Source organism: Armigeres subalbatus, chromosome 1 (assembly GCF_024139115.2).
Source record: "Armigeres subalbatus isolate Guangzhou_Male chromosome 1, GZ_Asu_2, whole genome shotgun sequence".
Lineage (NCBI taxonomy): Eukaryota > Metazoa > Arthropoda > Insecta > Diptera > Culicidae > Armigeres > Armigeres subalbatus.
Window position 1 is genome coordinate 252,659,786 of NC_085139.1, and position 6,977 is coordinate 252,666,762.

Consider the following 6,977-nt stretch of genomic DNA (forward strand, 5'->3'; position numbering starts at 1 on the left):
AAGGTATGGTCAAGTCAAGTCCTACGTCCACCTAGCGGTTATGTTACAGACATTACCCACTGTTCGTTTTTCAATGAATCAAGGCCTACTGTGATTGAAATTTCTAAATATTTTCTACCTCTTGAATGTCAAGAAGGCACTCACTCGGCCGCCATTATCGTGCGCAAAATACTGGATAATATATCAGAGTGTTTTATTTGCCACCAGAATTACCGGATAGCGATTTAAAACAGCGGCTTACGGAGTATGGAGAAGTTAATCGTGTGGTTCGGGAAAAAATCCCGCCAAACATTGGCCTGGATCATTTGTGCACCGGTGTCAGAGGTGTGTATATCGATGTGAAGATGGAAATGGATCAATCAAGGTAACTCATTTTGCACTCACCGCATCAAAACGACGGCGGCACTGTATACGTGTATTTCTATTCGTGTTGTTTGACAGAACATGTCTACGGTGTTCGATCTGTTCGTTTCATAGCGGCAGTTTTGCTTATTGATTGATCCATTCTTCCTTCGCTCGAAGTGTCGAAATGGAAGGAATGGTGTTCTACCAGGATTTGCGGCAAATGCTTTCTGTGTCGAGCTGAAGGTCATCGAAAGGATGCGTGTCCACAAAGGAATAAAGTGAATCAGCAAAAGAAACAAACAGCGGGAAAGAAGAAACAAAATGAAGGAAAATGGACCACAAGACAACGAAAATCATACTCCGGGGTTGTTATCGGCTTAGAAGCAGCAAGCGGAAAACACCAGCGGAAGCAAGGGAAAATATCATCATCGAAGTGCCAGAGGAAGATGTAGTCGAACTGGACGACTCACTGATCGAACGGAAACATTCGAGATACCGGATTCGATGGTAGAACCGAGAAGGAAGGACGGACCTCCACAGAAAGATGAAGGAGGAAGAAGAGGAAAGAAACTTGCGCAGTCAACACTCAACGACGAGAAAACGTTATAACTGTGGGATCGGCCGACCGATCTCCAGCAAAGAACATCCGCATTAAAGATACTTCTGAAACTTCTTCGGAATAATTTGTTGTATTATTTCTAATGCTTTCGGCTCCGTAGAGTTTTGAACAATTGAGCCTAATAAATAAATAAAATGAAAAAAGAAGATTCACTCTTGGTTGTGCTATTCCTAGATGGTCTCTGTGCCTCCCTTTAACATTCTGTCGCTTCATACTTGTCCGCACCTACCGAACGACTTTCAATCTGTTGATTTTTAATAATTAGTTTTCTATCTACTCCCTAATACTTCCCCGAGCGACACACGTATTGCCGAAAAGTATCTGTGACTCAAATGCAACCAAATTTAGTCACATTCATCACTAGGGTTGAAAAGGACTAACCGAGTCGATAAATAAATCAATCTAAAATTTACACTGACCCCACAATCATGGGTCACACACTAATATGGGTCATTTCCATTTGATCAACATGCAAAACAGAGTGACTTATAATTGTAGATTCTAAATCCTCAAAGAAGTTTCTGAATACTATATTCTTTAATTTGATATATCGTCATTACTTGTAATTACATATAATGATAAAACATAATGGTAATTTTCGTTCGGCATAAAATGTTTGATGGTTTCAAGTTGAACTTTTCGTAAGTGTTGCCAAAAGCGTGGAACGGAACATTCTGGCTGGTTCACAGTGACCAATGCATGGATTTACAATCTGTTGTCACTAACGAAGTTCTGATTCCTACAGATTTAAACTGGAAATAATTATGACAATTGGACTAAAACACCTGAGAGATATCGGGACAAAGTTGACGTTCCACGTTTTCTGCAAGGGTTGGTATTTGCAATGGTAAAACAAAACCTCCATAATGAAATGTCACAAGACTTTCATCTAAATCTAGTCTTGTTAAAATCTCTGCTCGTGTTTTGTTCGCTACTCTTGCGCTTCCTGCAGGTTTAATCCCTTCATTACTGTTTTGTCTGACTGCGGAAAGAGAACATTCGAATATCTTCGTACTTTGCTTATTGAATAACTTCTTAGATTCTACATATTTAACTCAATTCAATTGGAAGCCTCCCTAGATTTTTAACGAGCATACTTTCCACAGATCAAATCACACCGTGACGCCATAAATTTCAATTGTTCTCAATAAACTAATCTTTTTCGGATGGACCGCTCGTTCGGCCATAGATCTTCCAGTGCATAATAGTTGCACGCTCTATCTCCTCCCGGCTCGCTTTCTCCATCGGGGTCAATCGTCATAAATCACCCCAACGGACCGATGATGGTCACTTTCGGTAAAATTTAGTCGAAATAACAAAATTCCCTCTCGCATTGAACCACCTCCTCCAGGCTGCTCGGCATCATCTGTAATTGCCAAATTCTGTTCCATTTCGATAGTTAGTGCCGTTGATTGAGGATAGCCACCATCGTCATCAACTGCGCTTCGGACTCGATCGGAAATTCCGACGATAATTTAAATGCCCAGAATGAAGAAATCCAACTGCGCAAATTCCATTGACCGTGGTAATGATGTCTTTCGGAGTGCCTGATGGTTCGCGGACAGAACCAAGGAATAACTAATTGCTCCATGGTACGGCGGCGGTCTCTTCCAATCGCCATATTCGCAACGAACAACGACGACGCCGGCAGATTGCAATCGTGAAGATTCGCTGGATCAGCAAGTTACGCAACGTTACGGCTGGGCTGGTGTGGATGGGTTTGGTCGCATGCACTTCTGAGTCTTCAGATCGTCAGTCAGGAAGCACAGCGGCAACAATTAAGGTCCCAACTTTTAATGGCATTCGCAAATCGTTGGGTGGATGCCTTGACGCGTATCGCGCGCTCAGACAAGTGGACGTCATACGTCCTCTTGATTTCACGCTGTAAGGTCGAAAGAAAATTTTGCCAACTTAGCGATTTTATATCTAACGGAGCACATCGCATGACTCATTTACCTGGAGATGATCTTCAAATGAAACGCAGCATTCTTGGTTGTGTTTACCATGGAGAACCTACGCGTCCGTTTTGCCTACTGGCTGCCGGAATAGCAAAATGTATTCAGCAATAAAATGTTTAAATTTAACACACGCGCGTCGATGCTTCTCTGCGATTCGGTCGTTTTCAATTGGAATGAACAACGCAATATCTTGCAGCAGTGTACATCAGGAGCGGATGCATACAGTTGAGCGCAGTTGTTGCACAACAATGTTCGATAGACGTGATGTCTCTTTGAACGCATTGCTGATATGGGAGAAACGTTCATAATGAAATAGAAAAAATACTTTCGATCAATTCAATGATCACATGATCGTATCCAATATTTTTGCATAGGTTTGAGTTAGCAGAATCTATGAATTGCCCGGAGTGCATAGTTAAGGTAGAATCGGCGGGACATGTTATTTTTGGGCTTTGGGCACTTTGGCCGAACACCATTTGATCAGAAGGGTATTTCACCAAATAGTTTAAATTTGCTTTCTTATTAAATGTGTTATGTGAGCAATAACAAGTGTCAAGAGCGAAGTAAGAAATGAGAAGTGAGAAAGAGATGTAATTAGTGAAAAGTACGAAGTGAGATATTTCTAACGAATTACGAGAAGTAATAAAAGATAAGTTGGTAGTGGGAAGCGTGAAGTAAGATATGAGGGGTGAGAAGTAAGAGAGAGTAGCGAGAAATAAGAGTAGTGAGAAATGATAAAAAGGAAATAAGAAGAAAGACAGAAAGAAGAAAGAAAATGTAATTACGAATAAAGAAAAAACATGAAGAAAGATAGTAGTACGTGAAGGGAAAAAGTAATAAGGAAGAAGGAAGGAGAAGGAATAAATATTATTGAAGAAACAAGGACTTCCTACTTCTCACTTATCACTGCTCACATCTCACTTCACACTTTAGCCTTCTAACTTTCCACTTCTTACATCTCAATTTTTTTCTAACTTTTCAATTGTTACTTCTGAATTCTGACTTTGCTTGTATGATGTGTGTTGGCAAGAATGTAACACCCAATGCTATATCTACCTTTAGTAGATTGTAGCGCTGGTCACTCGATATTTAGGTTTGATTCAGAGCAAATTTACCGTAAACCGACACTATAAGATCGTGATCAGATAGCTATTATATTGTAAGTAGCCTTTTTGAAATATGAAATATCGAACCTGATGACATGAACTCAATCCCAAATTAGGATAATTGGCAGTAACAATCTTGTTAGTCGATCAGAAGTGGCAGGTATTCAGGAATTTCACCGATAATGTAAGATTGCTGCTATAACGCTGTGTTCCTAATTAATGAGATTGTACTATTTTAGCTTTATAGCATCGTTCAAATAAAACTAGAACTGCTGAAAGAATCGTGATTTCGTCACTGCTACTTCAACGTGACAACAATGTGGGAAGTGTGAAGCAATAAGTCCAGTCGAGTCAAGTACGAGACATTGAAGACAACCGCCTTACTCTTGAGTTCAGAATATGTACCTTGTTACCAGAGGTAACATTTGATTATCATACTTAAATAATTAAAGCGTAACGTTCTTTTGCTTTTTCGAACGGTGAATTTAAATTTATGAGGTGGGTGATCGAAACGCAAACCAGGCGAGTAAGCAACCTCCACCCGTGTGATTGAAGGATAGGAGGAAAGGCCAATCGCACGCCTGTGAAGAATGAGTACCTAAGCCAGAACAGAGACAAACAAAACCAGAGTGATTGATAGAGAGTCTGTCGTGTGGTTTGATGATGGAAAGTAGTGCTTGGTGATTCAAGAGTGATTTTCGGTGTACCTTTCCACCAGCGAAGCTAACAACCGTGTCATTTAATTGCTACGTCATCGCAGCTATCTGGTTGTGAATTTCTTCACCAGTGTTTTTCTATTCAGCCGCCCTTAGTGGGTAAACCGGAGCGTTACCCCGGTTACATTTTCCCTGTTCGGACCCATTAACGCTCCTGTAGGCAGTCGGCCGCCATTGCTGGTACGACCGCATCACCATTCGAACACACGTCGTCTAGATCCTCGCCCTGTCTCCCACCGGCGGTTCAGGAATCGTGGCCGATAGACCACCGTCAAGCCACTTCCGTACACCACCGCTAAGGACACGTCATCTTCATTCGATTCCCGCCAAGGCACTCGTCGGCTGCATCATCTCCGACGACCAATCGCCATAGTGTCGACCGAGAACCGGTTGTCGCCACACCGTTCCGTCACTTGGTGCCGCTTTCTGCATCACTGTCTGGCAAAGCATCGGCCACATCATCGTCCGACTTTATCGCTCGACGGCCACCTCGATCACCTGTTGGCCGCATTACTGAACAGCTTCCCGGCGGCCGCATTCTGCATTCTGCGGCCCGTCTACCACATCGTTAATCGCCTGGTTCGTTCGGCAACCCGTTGCTCACCTCGCCACCTGGCCACCTGCCGGCTACCTAATCGTACAGCCGTTGGCCCCCTGCTTTTGAAAGACAGCTATTCATCCACCCGTAAGTGTTATTAGCCGTCTGAATAAAAGTCTTTGTTAAAATGAAAAAAAAAACCACAGTTAAGACTTCTTGCTCCCGAAAACCTTTGCGTGACCCTGAGACCCGGGACAAAAGAGGCCTTCTGCGCCCACCCCAGACGACTGCCGTGGCTAGACCAGCAGCTAGGGGTTTAGGCCTGTTCCCTTCAGGAACTGAACGGTTTCGGGGCCACAACAATTGAGTCTTATAACCTATCAAAGGTACAGTAAAGGTACTATATTCTTGAAGAGCTTCCGCAGGAATTCTTGGAGGACCTGCTAAAGAATTCCTGGAGGAACTTTCAAAGGAATTCTTAAAGGAACTTCCGAAGGAATTTTTGGAGGAATTTCCGAAACAAAAAAACCTTCCGGAGGAATTCGAGAGAAATTTGAGGAAAAACTTCGAGGAATTCCTGGAAGAAATTCAGAAGGTATTCATGGGAAGTTTTGGAGAATTCCTGGAGGAACTTCCGAAAGGATTCTTGAAGGAACTTCGAAGGAATTGTTAAAGGAAATTCGAAACAAAACAAAAACATTCGGAGAATTCTGAAGAATTCCCGAACAAATACCTGGAGGAACTTCCGAAGGAATTCCTGGAGGAATTCTAAAGCAATGTCTGTAGGAACTTTCAGAAGAATCCTTGAAAGAACTTTCAAGGAATCCTGAAAGAACTTCCAAAGGAATTTTCGGAGGAACTTCCGAAACAAAAAAAAATTCGGAGGAATTCCTGGCAGAACTTTTGGAGGAATTCTTGAAGGAACTTTGGGAGAAATCCCTGGAGGAACTTCCGGAGGAATTGCTGGAGGAATTTTGAAGGAAATACCGAAACAAAACAAAACTTCCGGAGGAGTTCCTGGAGGAACTGCTGAGGGAATTCCTGGAGGAACTTCGAGAGAAATTCCAGGAGGAACTTCCGGAGGAATTGCTGGAGGAACTTCCAAGGATCCTGAAGGAACTTCGAAGAATTCCTGAAGACACTTCGAAATTCTGAAGGAACTTCAGAAGGAATTCTTGAAGGAACTCCGAAAGAATTCTTGAAGGAACTTCTGAAGGAATTCCTGGAGGAATGAACGAAGGAATTTTTGGAGGAACTTTCGAAGGAATTTTTTGAGAAACTTACGAAACAAAACATAAACTTCTAAAGAAATTTCTGAAGGAGGATTTTGTGGAAAAACTTGCCGAGGAATTGCTGGAAGACATTTTGGAGAAATTCCTGAAGGAACTTGCGAAGCAATCCCAATCCAAATCCAATCCAAATCCAATCCAAATCCAATCCAAATCCAATCCAAATCCAATCCAAATCCAATCAATCAATCCAAAATCAATCAAATCCAAATCCAAATCCAATCAAATCCAATCCAATCAATCCAAATCCAATCCAAATCAATCCAATCATCAATCCAAATCCAATCAAATCCAATCTCAAATCCAATCAAATCAATCCAAATCCAATCAAATCAACTTATCAATCAATACAACTAAACCACTCAAAATATAATCTCCAACATCTCACGCAATACGTAACTTCTAG